General features: G+C 45.3%; 1 long non-coding RNA gene and 1 pseudogene across 1 annotated transcript; one reads left to right on the top strand and one right to left on the bottom strand.

The window, feature by feature from the left end:
* Nucleotides 1-2453: 2453 nt before the first annotated feature.
* On the bottom strand, nucleotides 2454-3088 carry LOC117083907 (annotated as a pseudogene).
* A 1132-nt stretch (nucleotides 3089-4220) lies between these two features.
* On the top strand, nucleotides 4221-12669 carry LOC117077361. Its single transcript, XR_004434743.1, has 3 exons — nucleotides 4221-4727; nucleotides 5332-5461; nucleotides 11945-12669. It is a non-coding gene; the product is annotated as an uncharacterized LOC117077361 (long non-coding RNA).
* The last annotated feature ends 4681 nt before the right edge of the window (nucleotides 12670-17350 follow it).

Below are 17350 nucleotides of genomic sequence, written 5' to 3'. Positions count from 1 at the left end.
GTCTCAAAAAAAAAAAAAAAGAGAGAGAGAGAGAATGGAAGATGAAAGGCAGTAGCTGGAGTGGGAAGTGGAAATGCTCTTTGTTGTTTTTAAGATGTGAAAAATAACAGCATGTTTGCAGATGGGAATAATACAGTAGAGAGGGGAGAAATGGTGATTCAGGAGAGAAGGCAGAGAATGGTGAAGTCATGTCCTTAAGAAGCAGAGAGAGGGCCGGGCGCGGTGGCTCAAGCCTGTAATCCCAGCACTTTGGGAGGCCGAGACGGGTGGATCACGAGGTCAGGAGATCGAGACCATCCTGGCTACACGGTGAAACCCCGTCTCTACTAAAAATACAAAAACTAGCTGGGGAGGTGGCGGGCGCCTGTAGTCCCAGCTACTCGGGAGGCTGAGGCAGGAGATGGGGTAAAGGGAGGCGGAGCTGCAGTGAGCTGAGATCCGGCCACTGCACTCCAGTCCGGGAGACAGAGCGAGACTCCGCCTCAAAAAAAAAAAAAAAAAAAGAAGCAGAGAGAGGATAGGATCTAAGGCTTCAGGGAAGGAGACAGCCTACCTAAGAGTAGAGACAATTACTGCACACTAATAGGAAGGAAGACAAGGCATGTGAGTACTGTATCAGGAGACTGGGTGGATCTGGCAATGGGAGCTCATGAAAATTCTCTTCTGACACTTCTAATTCTCAAGAAAGTAAGGAGCAAGGTAATCAGCTGAGGTGGGATGGGGAGGCTGCACTGGAGGTCTGAAAGAGGTAAGCTATAAAGTCATCACCTAGGGAAGCGGATGGAATGGGGAAAAGAAGGACAGTTGCTGAGCAGCACTCTGAGCTACTTGAGGTTTCAGTGGTCATGGATTCAGAGAGAGAGACCAGTCAGCACTTTACAACTTTCAGTTCCCTGAATGCTATCTGGGTTTCTTTTTTTTTTTTCCTGTTTGTTCATCTTAGTCCTTCTCAATTTTACTGTTGGTTTTGCAGAAATGTCTGGTGGTCCATGGTGGCCCATTTATATTTGAAGTAAAGGGCTAGGTTAATTCATGTAGGTGACTGAAGACACTCAAAGTTCCCCTCCCCAGTTACTAAATAGGCTGAATGAAAAAAAGACCTACAACTAGACACATCATTGTCAAGTTTCAGAACACCAGAAATGAAGAGGCAATCTTAAAGTCTTCAGGTACACACACAAAAATGATAACAGCAGTAAAATTGTCACCTGCAAAAATAAAAATAATAAGGTATCAGAATGCCATCAGCAATCCTAGGGGCTAGAAGACAAAAAGCAAGCCTTCAAAGTTCTAGAATTCTAGACCTAGCTCAATCACCAATACAGCAAAATGGTAGAATAAACATACCTTTCATCGTACTTATGATGTGTTCCAACAAAATAAGGAAATCAAAGAAAGACAAGGGCAGGAAAGAGTGAATCCATCTCAGAAGAGCAATGAAGGGAAAGCCCAGGATGAAGGTTTACCTTTCATCACTCTTAGTTGCACGCCTTTCCTCAGGTTCAAATGTCTTTACGTTGTGCATCTATCACTTTCACAACTGTTTATTTTGAAATAGAGTCTTGCTCTGTCACCCAGGCTGGAGTGCAGTGATGGAATCTCTGCTCACTGCAAACTCTACCTCCCGCATTCAAGTGATTCTCATCCCTCAGCCACCTGAGTAGCTGGTATTATATGTACCACCATGTCTGGCTAATTTTTGTGTTTTCAGTAGAGGCGAGGTTTCGCCACGTTGGCCAGGGTGGTCTCGAACTCCTGATCTCAAGTGATCCTCCCACCTCAACCTCCCAAAGTGCTGGGATTACAGGCGTGAGCCACTGCGCCCAGCCTAACAACTATTTTTGTTTAAATAACTCTTCACTTTTTACCTCTCAGATCGTCAAAACTCTGGACACTGTAACTTCTCCCCTCATATGACTCAAAGTGTTGGAAAAATACATAAGCTTAATTCCTTACTAATTTTTCACATCAAACCTCTTTCTTTTTCATATTATCAGAAATATTTAGATTTAATTATTTATAACTGATTTCACTGTTATCAATAGTTACATAAAATGCCTCTTCACATAAAAATGCCTCTTTATTACAGAAGCTGTCTTCATTTTAATTTATTTTTAATTTATTTTATTTGAATTTAGTTTTCTTTTGGCTGAATCCTTTCAGCCATATTACCCTTTTCAGAAAAAGTTCCTGGGCAATATACTTTCCAAAATGTCTTTCTGTGACTTGTACACACTGATAATACACAAATGGGCATAATTTCTACGGTTACACATTTACTCCACAAACTCTAAGACAATGCTCAATTGGCTTCTATTATTTAATTAAAAGAGGGTATGTATCCTTGGCTGTTTAGTAGAATCCTGTTTAGCAAATGCACACACCAGGAAGTAAACATGATGCCCAGTACTGAATTCCATGAGCTACACATTCTATCTGAGCACTACTCTTGTTTTCTCTTCTTTAAAAACATATGGTTGCTTTATTTATTTAGCAAGTGGATAACATTAAACATGAAAGCTTTCCATTTGTGGCACTGAATGATGGCCTACACAGAGGATCCTTCAAAAGCTGCAATCAAGTACCCACCCATCTAACTTTTCAGCAGTACAAACCCAATTGAGCTCTTCTGGTTCATTTGCTTGAAATTTCTTTTTGATTCCATCCTTAGAGTTTGTGTAGATCATTTTACTTTTCAGAGGTGGTAGTTCTGGTGCCCACAAAAATAAACAAACAAACAAACAATACTCTTCTGAATTTCTTTGTTTCAAAGCTTGCATCCTATAAAGCATAGCAGCAATCATTTTCAGGAAGCATTCCCACGAAGTGCTTGAAAGGACCAGTTATGGTTACACCAGTATCTCCAGCCGAGATCTCTTTGCCCTCTTCTACAATGATGCACTTTTTGTCTGCACTGAGACAAAAAATGACAGTCTTCTTTGTTTTCTTGATTTCTTCTGGTGTGGAGCATTTATGAACTTTCATGTCATGAAAAATGTGACATACTTCATCAGCCACTTGCGCTCCTGAGTCCATCTTTGCTGCTGCGGTCACAGGGACACAGGGGAGGCCGCCGGCAGGCACAAGTCTGTGGAGTGTTCTTTTCACAGCTGCAGACCAACAGACCGCACTGCTCTTAACTAGAAACGTCTGAACACTGAGTATTAAACAATAAAGCCTAAACCCTGGCCACATCCCGACTCTAATCCTAGACCAAACAAAATACTAAAACTCACCTTAATCTTCAGCCCCTTGCCCTAACCTCAATGTTAACCTAAACCTTAATCCTGATGCTACAATTTTAAAGCATGAGCATTTGGTCTATGCATAAAGTGGTTTATCTAAGGCAGTGAGTAAAGAAGGCATCTCCTTCCACTCCCCTTTGCTCACTCTGCCCCAGGCCACAGCCCCTGGCCAGTCCCCTCATTTTCTTCTGGTCTTGACTCACACACCACCTTCTGCAAAGAGTTTAAGCCAATTGTGCAGTTAGAGAGAACAGTCCCCACAAGAGACCACCCTCGCTTCTGACACCAAATGCAATTTAGGGTGCACAACCACCTAAAACCACCCTCAGATTACATAACTTGCTAGCAGGGCTCACAGAACTCACAGAAAGCTGTTGTATTCATAGTTGTGTTTTATTACAGGGAAGCCATACAGATTAAAATCTGCCAAGGGGAGGGATGAGATCAGCCAAGGCAGAGTCCAGGAGAGTCTGTCTAAATATAACACTTCCATTTGTTCTCTGTGACATCATGGGCACCGCTTATCACCAGCGGGCATAAAATCCACTTTACCTATTTGTGTATTGTCTCTTTCTCCCATAGGAATGTGAGCTTTATGACGGCAGGGAATTTGGTCAGCTTTACTCACTGCTGTGTTACTTCTAGAACTGCACCATCCAATATTGTAGCTACTAGCCACGTGTGGGTAGTGAGCACTTGAAAAATGGCTGTCCCACCTCAAGATACACCATAAGTGTAAAATATACACGGGATTTTAAGGGTTTAGTATTAAAAGAAAAATGTAAAATAACTCACTGATAATTTATTGTACTGGTTATATGTTAAAATATTTGGTAGATATTGGGTTATATAAAATATATTATTAAAATGTATTTCTCTTTTTTATAAACTTAAATTGTAATCTGCAATGTGTGTGTGTGTCTGTGTGTATCAGGCAGCACTGATCTAAAAGAAATGTCAGTAAACTTTTTCTGTAAAAGATCAAGTAGTAAATATCTTAGGCTTTGGGGCTGTATGGCCTCTACTCAACTCTGTTGTTGTAACACAAAAGCAGCCATAGAAAAGACTTAAACAGATCGGTGTTGCTGTGTTCCAATAAAACTTTATTTACAAAAGCAGTCCCACAATTTAGCTTATGGTCCACAGTTCTAGCCCCAATCTAGAACATTGATCCATAGTCAATATTCAAAAAATACTTGTTGAGCAAATGGCAAGAGAGAAGGCTAATATAGCTGCAGCACATAAGCCAGGAGAAGAATGGTAAGATACTTCTGAAGTTAATCAGTGGCCAGAGTGTGTAGCATCTGTTACCCACGGATTTCATTTTAAGCCACTGGAGGAAGTTAAGGAGGATAGTGGTAAAATCTAATGTAACTTCTATCAAAGTTCACTGTGATAGATGCTACAGTTTGGCACTCAGACATGCTGCTCTCCCACCCCTTTTAGAACTCATCCTGAAGGTTGGCGGCCAAAAGCTCTCAGGTGAGTCCCTCTCCAAGGGTTGCTCATGGTTGAAGAGCACTGCCTTGTTCAAAGTAGCACTCCTGGTGAGGTGTGGTGGCTCACGCCTATAATCCCAGCACTTTGGGAGGCCAAGGTGGGTGGATCACCTGAGGTCAAAAGTTGGAGACCAGCCTGGCCAATATGGAGAAACCCCATCTCTACTAAATATACAAAAAATTAGCCAGGCACGGTGGTGTGCACCTGTAATCCCAGCTACATGGGAGGCTGAGGCAGGAGAATTGATTGAACCCGGGAGGCGGAGGTTGCATTGAATGGAGATTACACCACTGCACTCCAACCTGGGTGACAGAGCAAGACTCTGTCTCAAGAAAAAAACAACAACAAACAAACACAAAAAAAGTAGCATTCCTTTCTTGAAATTAACCCACATTCAATGACTCACTAATGTATGGCATAAAAGTCTGACCTTCTTGCACCCTGTGCAGACAGTTCCAAAGCACTCCTCCAGCTCCAGAGCTCCCTCTGGGATTGCGAGCAGTGCCCTTGGTTGTGGCTGCATGGCATTTCCACAGTCCACCTCACTCCCCACGGGAGTTCATCTGCTTCCATCCCTCTTCCACAGATGTTGATCTCATGAGCACTCCCCAAAAACCTGCCTGCATGCAAATCTGCATCTCAGAGTCAGAATCCAGAGAACCTGGCCTGCAACAGCTTATACCAGCAGTGGTCCAAGAAAGCAATGCTGATTGTAGGTAAAGTACAAGTAGCCCCAGCAAACTGAGTAGTGCAATTGTCAAAGCTGTCGCACATGGTGAACTAGGATGGCATATGGAGGGAAGGAATGCCCTGGTGAGTGGAATGTACCAGGCCTGTGTGAACTATCAAGTAGTCATCATAAAGACAATGGAATTGGATGGCCATTGCCTGGGAGCTACTGAAGCATTGGAGAAAGTGTCAGGTGTGAAAGCCAGAGGGCCTCCTAGGCAGCATATCGAGAGACTCAAATACTGCATCCAGGGAGCAGAAAAGGCTGGGTGGTCAGGGTAAACAAGGAGACCTGTATGCAGGCCATTGCAACAGCCTAGGCAAGGAATATAACTGGCTTGGCCCCAATGCTAACAGCAGCACTGGGGAAAAGTGGTCGGATCCTGGCTACATTTTGAAGATGAAGCCAATATAATTTGCTATGGCATTTGTATTGGTTTCCATTGCTGTCGTAACACATGATGCAAAGTTACTGGTTTAAAACAACATAAATTTATTCCTTTACCATTTTGGAGGTAGGAAATCTGAATAGTCTTATGGGGCTAAAAGCGAGCAGCAGGACTAGTTCCTTCTCGAGGCTCTGAGGGGAGAATTCCCCCAACTGTTCTAGCTTCTAGAGGCCACCTGCATTCCTTAGCATGTGCCCACTTTCTCCATTTTCAAAGTACATCTCTCCAACCCTGCTTCGATCCTCACATCTCCTTTTTCTGACTATCATGCTTCTGCCTCCCTGTGGTACAATTGGTCTGCCTGGATAATCCAGCCCTATCTCAAAATCCTTAATTTAACCATATCTGCAAAGTCCCTTTTGCTGTGTAAGATAACAAACATATTCACAGGTTTCAGGGCTTGGATGTAGACAGCTTTGGGGAGACATTATTTAGCCCATACATGGTTGGAGATGGGGGTGCAAGAAAGGGAGGAGCCAAGAATGACCTGAATGCTTCGGGGTCTGAGCAATTGGGGAATGTGTGGCCACTAACCTAGATGGGGGAGACACAGGGCTCAGAGATTCAGTCCGTTCTTCTTTGGAAGCCAAGTCCTGCCACTTCCCCCCAAAGGCTTTCCTGTGTTAAATGATAATTTTCAGAAAAAGGTAAAATCATGACTCTCATACAGATGTAAAAATTAGCACATGTTGAAGAATTTACTTCACTTATATGATCTAAGAAAAGCAGGCAGGTGTTACAATCAGTTTAAAGGAAAGCTCAAAACAGCACAAATTTATATGGAGTAAAGGAATGTTAAGATAAATTGCAAATGAGGTCAAAACTGAGTTTTCCACAGTGAGGAGAAAGTCATTTAAAATCACTACCAGACAGCACAGCATTTATATACCAGTTATAACTTACAAAGAGTTTCAAAATAGCTCAATGTACAGACCTAGAATCTTATAACGCAGGAAGGTGTGCTATAGATGGTGCATTGTTTTCTATTGAAATACAAAGATTTTTTCCTACGCTTGATTTTTCTGACAGAAGTACTCCATGTTTAAGTCCTGGCAAGGGCAGATTGAGTTTCTGGAAGGCAAGGAACAAGAAGGAGGGTTTGATGTCTCCAGGCAAGATCTAACAAAAGACTGGCAGAAAAACAACAACAACAACACATATTAACATGAACATTTGGTATTGTATTCATTACAATACTTTTTAACTAGTCTTTATTTATAGAGAAGGTGTTATGGACTCATAGTTTGTGACCGCCCAAAACTCATATGTTGAAACCCGAATGCCACCCTCCCCCCAGCCCCTCCAAGTGATGGTATTAGGAGGTAGAGCCCTTGGGAACTAATTAGGTTTAGATGAGGTCATGAAGGGTGGGGCCCCATGATGGGATTAGTGTCCTCATAAGAAGAGGAAGAGAGACCACAGCTCACTCTCTGCATGCACATAAAGACGAGGTTCTGTGAGCCCACAGTGAGATGGTGGTCACTGTTACCAGGACTAAATCTGTCAGCACCTTGATCTTGCACTTCCCAGCCTCTAGAACTGTGAGAACTAAATGTCTGCTGTTTTAGCCACCCAGTCTATGGGATTTTGTTATGACAACTCTAGCAGACTAATGCAGAAGCTATTAATCTGTTTTTGGTCCAATCAACGTATAATCAGCCACTTGGTGACATTTAACATTCTACTTAAGTGCGATTAAACCAGACTAAATGTAAACCAGCATAACTTATCTACCCTTCTGGCCATTATCACTTTGAAAACAAAAAAAGCATTCCTTTTGTTCAGCCATTCTACAGCATACACCAGCCCTTCGTTGTCTGTGGCTAAATTGGAAGTACAATGATTTATATAAATAAGGTAGGGGACAAAAAATAATTTTCCCTCTACCCTTCTTTTTCTTTTTTCTTTTCTTTTCTTTTTGAGATGGAGTCTTGCTCTGTCGCCCAGGCTGGAGTGAGTGAAGGGGGGTGATCTTGGCTCACTGCAACCTCCACCTCCCACGTTCAAACAATTCTCCTGCCTCAACCTCCTGAGTAGCTGCGATTACAGGCTCCCGCCACCACACCTGGCTAGTTTTTGTATTTTTAGTAGAGACAGGGTTTCACCATGTTGGTCAGGCTGGTCTCGAACTCTTGACCTCAGGTGATCCACCTGCCTCAGCCTCCCAAAGTGCTGGGATTACAGTCATGAGTTACCGTGCCTGACCCCCTCTAACCTTCCTAGTTGGTGTGGGACCCTCTGTAACAACAGACAGATTAACAAGAGAAAAACAAAGAGAAATGTATTAACATGTATATTTTATATATATATGGAAAATACTCAGGGAAAGATTAATTCTCAAACAAGTGGCTTAGAATTTCAATTATGTAGCATCTTCAACAAGGAACAATACATTCTTAGAGAAGTGTCAAGACAGAAGAAAAAGACCTTGAGTCTCCAGGTGGAGAAAATTGTGGGAAAGCAAACATATGGGAAATTTGTGGTAGATAAGGGCTAGTCAGTGAAGTCTGTTATGTCTACTCCTCTGGTGCCACCTTCAGGCTGATGAGGGCCTAAAGTTGTCGTCGGTCTTTGTTCTTCCTGATAGAGGAGGAAGAACTCCTTTGTAAAGTTATATCCTGTTTTTAGGCAAATGGGGAGGGCAAAGAACTTTTCTTGTGTCTGCCTTTTCTCAATTACCTTCAGTTTAAAACAATCCTTATGCCAGTGTAGCATATTTTAGGGTGGAGTATTCTGCTACCCTTTAGTAGTACATTTGGCAGTGCAGTCTCCTATATGGTCTCTTTCCCTCCATCTCTTCTAATCCAATTAACATGCATGAGAGACAGAAAGAGACAATAAGTAAACCCTCTGCTATTCAGCAACTTTGGCAGGGCAGGAAGATAAAATCCAGTACCAGATAGAAAATCTTTGCCAGTCTCCCGTACTCTTGTTGGCAAAAGGAAAGTGTGTTGGGAGAAAACACTTTTTCTTTACCTATTTATGTTCAAAGTCTACAGATTAACCAACCACAGACAGATTAAGGGAAAAAAGACGAAGTTTATTTATTCAAAGGAGTCTTCAGATAAATATGGCTGTCTAAACAGCCCAAAATAGGAGTTTATATACCCACTTAACAAGGAGAAAGGGAGGTGGAGAGAGGACTTTCATGGAAGAACAAATGGAAGGTAAGAAGTTTCAGATAACATTCGTTTAAGCAATTACTCATTATGGTGACAATGATTAGTGCCTTCCCTGGCTGTAAACTTCCTAGAGAGGGGATTTATGGCAGCAGTGTTTAGGAGGTCCTGCTTAAGTCAGCAAAGTTTAGGCACTTTTTGTTTATTTGTTTCTGCAGCTGCTGTTTGTTCAGATGTTTTTAGCTTAAAATAATCTTTATGCCACTGAAGTGCATTTTGGATCCCTGCAGGTGCAGAATAATTCTTCATGTAACGTGACTTTTCAGGGTCTCTTCCTGTCTCAGAGATTTTGGTCTAAGCTCCAGAAGTAAGAAAGATGCATTCAAGTGCCACACACTCTGAAATGAAGTGGCAATTGTAGAAAAATGGTGACTGAATTGGTTCTCACTTTTTAGTTCACCACCTGCCACCAGGCTATATTTGGGGAAGCTGGCATGGGCCCAGAGGCAGCCTGAGGTGGCTGATGGTCCATGATACCATCTCCAGAAGCCCTGCCCTAGCTCAGGTCATCACTTCTTATGTCTCACTATGACATCAATACCCCAACTCTTCCTCAAGCGTCTACTCTTTGTGTCTTCCCCCCAACACCCCCACCACCAAGTCGCAAAGCAGCAAAAGAGGTCTGTCTAAAATGCAGTCTGTTTACACTATTAACCTGTTTAAACCACTCCAAGACTTCCTACTACTCTGGGATAAGATCGAAGTATTTGCCGAGGCTCACAGAGCTCTGTGTGATGCACCTACCCCACCGGTCCACCTCCATCCCCTACTGAGACTGATAGCACTCTCTCCTTCCCTCCCTTTCCTGTCCCCAGAATGCACAATGTTCTCTCTCACTTCAGGGTCTTAGCACCTGCTGTTTCCTCTGCTGGGCTGCTGGGGACCTCTTAGCCTCCTCTCCTATCTCACCTATCTGTAACATTTACAGACAGAGGCAAGAGAATAAATGGATCCCTGGCCTCATCCCTCTTTTCCTCTCGTCCCTGGTTCAGTTCCGCACCATGAAGTGCATATATGTGAACATCCCAGACTGCAGATCCAAGGTACGTCCATAAACTCCCCTCTCTTTGGCCACCCTCCCAGGCCTAAAAGTGTATGGTTTAGCATAATAGTCTGCCCTCAGTGGATGAACCTAGAAAAGAGGACCACACAGGCCCTGGAAGTGAGGTGGAATGTTTGAGTTGAGAATACTTGGTCCCAGGTACGTTGAGATGGAGAGAGATGTCTTAAAAGGATTTGCTCATGGGCTGCCTGGAGGGCCAATAGGAGCCCAACTGATTTGCATAGATGTTCTCCTAGGACCAGGGGTTGAATGGGAGTTGTCACGAGAAGGCTGGAAAGTACATCACCTGTATCAGTAACTGCAGGGGGTATGGGGCATGGACATCCCCAAGGAACCTTCAAAACACCCATGATAGAAAGAGCCACCTGCTGACCAGGCACGGTGGCTCATGCCTGTAATCCCAGCACTTTGGGAGGCCGAGGCAGGTGGATCACAAGGTCAGGAGATCAAGACCATCCTGACTAACATGGTGAAACCCCGTCTCTACTAAAAATATAAAAAATTAACTGGGCGTGGTGGCGGTCGCCTGTAGTCCCTGCTACTCGGGAGACTGAGGCAGGAGAATGCCGTGAACCCGGGAGGTAGAGCGTGCAGTGAGCCAAGATTGCACCACTGCACTCCAGCCTGGGCGACAGAGCAAGACTCCACCTCAAAAAATAATAATAATAATAAAAAGAGCCACCTGCCAACTCCAGGAGCAATGTGTTAGGGAAGTCCCAGGCATTCAATCTCTTTCCTGCCCTTTACCTGTCTCCCTGCCCCATCCCTTGAGTTTTGACCTGGAGAGGTCAAAAAAGCTGGAGTACAAGCTGGGCAGGCTGGGGAGATGGACAAGGTGGGTACATGGAAGGCTACCCTGGCTCAGCTTGGAAACCTGGTGAGGAAAGGAAGTGTAGCTGGCTTCCTCACTATTTCTTCCCTTACTCCTCATTCCTCTTTACCTACTCATGATGCCACTCCTGACTCATCTAGAGTTGGGTAAGGAGAAAGAGGAGAGATAGAGTGGCAGAAAAGTGTTGCTGATGCCCTCTGGGTGGGTCAGATGTCCAAATGCTGGCTCTTTCTCTTGTGGGGTGCTCTGGTGGGTGCACTGGAGACACCATCCCACAGGTGCACCATTCCCTGATAAGAACACAACCTCCAGCCAATTGCTTATGATGGCTTCCCCACCCACACAGGTCCTTGCCCTGCCAGCATCCTCTCGAGTGGGTTCACAGGAGATCTTGGCAGTTCTCTTCACTCTTGCACCCCAGTCAGCTCAAGGGACTCAGGCCAAGCTCTGCCAATGGCTCTCTTGAAGACCCCTATCAGACTTGAGGGGAGGGGAAGAACAACGCTTTCCTTTAAGAAATCCTCTGTCTATCTTCACCCTTAGTCCCATGCTTCTCTTTGTGTGGTCTTAATAGCTATTATCCCATTGGAGAATCACAATGACTCTGAGGAAAGGGAGGGTATTTGTATATGCAACATATTGGAGATAACGTCAAAAAGGACAAGGGCCTGGAGCCTGGGAACCTTGTCACAGCCTCAAGTTTAGGTTAGCCAGCAAATTAGTTTACTTTGATGGCAATCCATTTTCCCACCCAGGCAGTAAATTCCATAATAGCACAGACTGTCTGTCCTGTTTACCATATATCCCCAGCTCTTAGCAAAGAGCCCAGCATAGAGTGGGCACTCATAAATGTTAATTAATGAATTATCTCTATCTATTGCAGCATAACAAACCACTCTAAAACTTAAATGGCTTAAAATAATGAAAATCATTTCTTTTGCTTACAGTTGGACGAACAGGAACAGCTCATTTCTGCTCAATGTGGTATCAGCTGGGACAATTCATCTTGAGACTGGAATATCTGCTTCCAAGAATATCCACAAGTTGATGCTGGCTGTTGGCTGGGAGCTCAGCCAATGCTGTGGCCTGGGGGCCTTGGTTCCCTTCCACATAATCTCTCCACAGGACACTTAGGCTTCCTCATAGCATGGTGGCTGGGTTCCAATGTCATCAGAGATGGAGGCCGTATTGACTTCTATGACCCAGCCTCAGAAGTCACAAAGTGTCCTGCCACTGAAGTGATAAGTCAGCCTGGATTCAAGGGGATGGCACAAAGACCTCTTTCTCTCAATTAAAAGAGTATCAAAGTCACATTATGCGCATAACATATGAGGTAGGAGATATTGCAGTGACCGTCTTCGGAAAATTCATCTAATCTGTCCCATGGATAGGCAAACACGATCACTTCCTGGTGGACCCAGTATTTGAACTCAAGTTCTGCTCAGTACATTTTGTTCTAGGAGCAGGGGATATATGTCACACATTCTAGAAGGACTTCTCTCTAACCTGGAGAAGATAAAGCCTTGGAGTTTGGAGAGTTAGTTGACAGTTATGAAGATAATTCACTTATTTGTGCTAACTGCCTCTTCAACTAAAATGTAGGCTTCCTAAGAAAGTTTTGTTATGTTATATAATTTTATACATATTTTATATTAATATATTAGATTTTCTATTAGGTATGTACATATACAATAATCTCCAGTGCTTAGCCCAGAGTCTAACACATAGCAGCTGTACAAAGAGTACAAAGAAATCTTGTAGAATAAATTAAATACCTGCTTAGTCCCGCTAGATGAAGTGTGGCTTGATGAGGTGCTGCCACCTTCTGGGAACTGAGGTATTGCTAGCCATTTCAAAGGCACCATGTCTTTGCAACTAACTATGCACTCCTTGCCCCAAGCCACTCTCAGTTTACAAGGCACTCTCCCAGTGGCTGATTTTTAATGTATGTATGTATTTATTTATTTAATTTGAAACAGGGTCTCGCTCTGTTGCCCAGGGTGCAGTGCAGTAGTGCAATCTCAGCTCACTGCAGCCTTGACCTCCCGGGCTCAAGCTATCCTCACGCTTCAGCCTCCAGAGTAGCTGGGACCACAGGCATGTGACACCAGGCCCAGCTAATTTTATTTATTTTGTAGAAATGGGGGTGTCGCTTTGTTGCCCAGGCTGGTCTCGAACTCCTGGGCTCAAGTGATCTTCAGTCTCCCAAAGCGCTGGGATTACGTGGGTGAGCCACCTTGCCCGGATCCCTAATGGCGGATTGATTTTTTTCTTTTTAACAGGAATTCCGACCCCTGTGTTGATTCCTATTTGACCAATGAGAGCTCTGAGGACCAGAGCTGCTGAACAGAAGCCTCCCTCCTGGTATCTCTACGGCCTCACCTGGCTATCCTCAGCCCCGCCGCCTGGCTGTGCCTCCTCACTGTCACTGCTCTGCCAAAGTGCTCAGGGGAGGCCTTGCTGAACCAGCAGCCCATCCTGCCTGCTTATCTTACCACAATTCTGTGTAGCCCCAGACAGTGGTGCTGTCCTCCCCACTCAAATATGGTCTTCCCTTAACCTCCTCCATGATCAACTCTTCTCCAGGTTTTCTCCCTCCCTCTCTGGCTGCTGCTTCTCTAAAGTCCGCCTTCTCCCACATCTGACCCTAAGCCCACTTCTCTTCACAGACCCCTGCGAATGCTGCTCCCGTCACAGCCTCAATCCCCATCTGCACACAAACACCTGCCAGCCCAGTCTTCTCTCTTGAGCTCCACATCTGATTGCCTGGTCCCCAGAAAGCTAGCTCTGACTGGGACAGCCTGACATTTAATGTGTACCTTGTCTAAAGTCAGCCTGTGGTCGCCCACACCCCCAACCACCCTGCCCCTTCTCCCACTCCCACTGCCCCCACTTATGCGTCCCCCCACTCACTTATCCAGACAACCAGGTATCAGCCCAGAGTTTTCCCTTCCTCACCTCCAGGGTCACTAAATGGTTTTCAGAAGTAACATCAAACAGTACACCAAGCAGTTTGGCATATTTTAGCTTTTAGGTTCTGTCGACTCTGACTCCTGGGCAGCCCTCAAATAGTCCCTCCTCTCCCTCATCGGCCACCATCAGATCCTCATCACATGGAACCTGGACTGCTGGGACAGATTCCGTGCCCTGTCTCCTCCCCTGTGGCCTGACTCTAACCAACTCTACACTCCAACTTGCCCCTGATTAAAACCCTTCAGGATGGGACCCAAACTCCATGCCTGCCATTCAGTTTTCACAACTTGGCTCCATGCTGTCCAAGACCATGCTCCACCTCTGCCCACACATCCTGCCTTCAAGGCACACTGCACATGTCACACCATCCAAGCCTCTGTGCCTTTGCCCACTCTCTTCCCTTTGCCCAGAACCTCCTTCCCTCATCTTCTCATGTCCAAAGTGTCTCATCCCCACTGTACAGACAAAGAAACAAATTCATTTTATTATTTTTATTTTTTTGAGACAGAGTCTTGCTCTTTCACCCAGGCTGGAGTGCACTGGTATGATCTCAGCTCACTGAAACCTCCACCTCCCCGGCTCAAGCAATTCTCCTGCCTTAGCCTCCCAAGTAGCTGGGATTACAGGTGCCTGCCACCATGCCCAGCTAATTTTTGTATTTTTCATAGAGATGGGGTTTCACCATGTTGACCAGGCTAGTCTCAAACTCCTGACCTCAGGTGATCCGCCCGCCTCTGCCTCTCAAAGTGCTGGGATTATAGGCATGAGCCACTGCACCTGGCCAGAAACACCTGGCCAGAAACATCTGGCCAGAAACAGGCTCAGAGAACTGACACAGTTGCCCAAGGTTGTACAGCTTGGGAAGTAGTGGAGCTGGGGTCCCAAAGGAAGACTGCCTGAAACCAGCTCTTTTCAATGCTCTGCAGGGTCCAGACTTTATTCCAAGCCTTGGCTTCCCCATGTGTAAAAGGGGGAAATAAAAAAACAAAGGGGTCTTCCTGTTCCCACTTTGCCTGATCAGGATTTCTTCATTCTGAGATGCTCTGAAGTTCCCTGGTGACCTGGGGGCACCGAGCACAGCTGCCTCAGGCCCCTAGCCAGCCACTGAGTGGACAGTGCTCAGGTCAGACCCTCCTTAGGGACCGCCTGCGTGACCTGTGAGTGCTTTCCACTAAGAACACTATGACCAGTGGGCGGCGTGGCCTTCTGCCTGCCCTCAAGTTTTCCAGTTTCCAGTCTGTGTTCCTTATCTATTGCTGTGTAGCAAAATATCACAAAATTATCAGTTTAAAAGGATGTTTCCACTCGCAGTTCTGAAGCTCAGAGGTCCTATAGACATGGCTGGGTTCTCTGCTCAAGGTTTCCAAGGCTGAACCTGGGCTGAGTTCTCATCTGGAAACTGAAGAGAAGTCTTCCAGGCTCATTCATGTTGGGGAAAGGATTCAATTCCCCGAGTTTCCAGGACTGAGGTTCCTGCTTTCTTGAGGCTGTTAGCCTTTCCTGGCTCCTTGCAGCCACCCACAGTCCTTCTCATGTGATCCCTACAAGTTCAAGTCAGCAAGGGTGCAGCAAATTCCCCTCATGCTTCAAATCTCTCTTCGCATTTCTCTTCTGCCATCAACTTGGGAAAACTTTTGAGGGGCCATCTTTAGAAGTCTGACTAGACCCTCATTCATCAGGCATTTGCTATCTGCTCCACACCTAACCTGTACTCAGCAGTGCTGGGGGGCAGAAATGAACAAAATTTGACTGCATGGCCTCTGGGACTCCTGTCTCAATACCCCTCTATTCATCCTGTGCTTAACCAGATTTTCCACCTACCTGTCCATACTTAGGCCATACCTGTTACCTAAATGCTGTTTCCCACTGTATTCATTGGCCAAAGCTGCTGTAACAAAATACCACAGACCGGATAGCTTTTAAACAGACATTTCTGTTCTCACAGTTCTGGAGGCTGAAAGTCCAAGATCAAGGTGTCAGCAGGGTTGGTTTCTGGTGAGGTCTCTCTCCCTGGCCTGCAGACAGCAGCCTTCTCACTGTGTTCCCACATTGCCCTCACTTTGTGCATGTACATCCCTGGTGTTTCTTCCTCTTCTTATAAGGACACCGATAGGGCAACAGTCACACTTTTATGACTTCATTTAATCTTAATTACCTCTTTAAAGGGTCTATCTCCAAATAAAGTCACATTTCAAGGTAGTGGGGCTTCCACATATGAATTGGGGGAGGGGAAGAGAATTTAGTCCACAATACCTACCATCTCCAGCCATCAAGTATCTCATCTGAGGGGCTCAGTTCGCAGGCTGCCTCTTGCATAGATGGAGTTTGTGTCTCACTGGGCTCCCCAACACCCAGTTCGTACTTCTGTTCCCACCATGTCAGTTTCCCACTATACTGGGAGGTTCTAGGGAAGGCTCCACAGCTGACAAGCTGGTGTGTCCTGGGAATCCTCCAGCAGAGGCCTGCTCCCAGTAGGGCATCAATAAGTGTTGGGGAGGAACAGAAGAGCAGGGGATGCTAACAAGATCAAGCAACAGGGCCTCCAACTCCAGGAGAACTGACGAAGGCTGCCAACCACACATCTTCCTCGCGAAAAGTGTTCTGGGTCCCCAAGACTGTGCGCTGCATGGCTGATGACAGTTCTGCAAGCCCAAGGACTAGGGGGCAGCCATCTCTCAGCCTTCTGCAGCCCCACCCAGGCAGAGTTGGACCAGGTCCTTAGAGAGACTTAGGCCTGTCTCATCCCCCATTACATCCCTCCTCACAACGTATCCCTGGGTGCTATAGAAGTATACGTGCCATCCTGATCAAGGGCTCGGGAAACCTGAGTTCTAGTCCTTGATGTGCCTCTCGCTTATTGTGTCACTTTAACATTTCAACGTAACTTCTCTGAGCCTTTGTTTCCTCACCTGTAAAATGGGCACACAAATAATTTTCTCATAGGGCTTCTGTGAGGATTGCATGAGGTCAAGCACATACAAAAGGAGCTCAGAACACTGGCTCAGAACACTAGAACTGGATATTAAAGGAGTGGGGGATTTGAACATTCGCAGTTCTGGAAAAGGTGTTCCAGAGGAGCCAAGGAAAGTGAACTAAATGTTAGTACTTTTACCTTCCCTGTGGCTGTTAACCATAAATAAATCCCTTTCCTTTGCTGGGCCTTAGGTTTTTCAATTGGAAAATAGGAATTTGGATTCAATCTTTCCCTGTCACTGAGATTTTTGACCTGGAGAGGACTTTGACTGTTAACTTATACATTTCACAGATGGGGAAAATCAAGAGGGGCTGTCAGGGCAGTAGTGGGGCTACGAGTGAGGACTTCTGACTTCCAGGCCAGCGCTTGCCCCAGCACCTTTCAGCCTCTCCCAGTGTGCAGAGCC

Source organism: Trachypithecus francoisi, unplaced genomic scaffold, assembly GCF_009764315.1.
Source record: "Trachypithecus francoisi isolate TF-2019V2 unplaced genomic scaffold, Tfra_2.0 Lachesis_group0, whole genome shotgun sequence".
Taxonomy (NCBI): domain Eukaryota; kingdom Metazoa; phylum Chordata; class Mammalia; order Primates; family Cercopithecidae; genus Trachypithecus; species Trachypithecus francoisi.
This window is presented reverse-complemented; position numbering and strand designations above follow the sequence as displayed.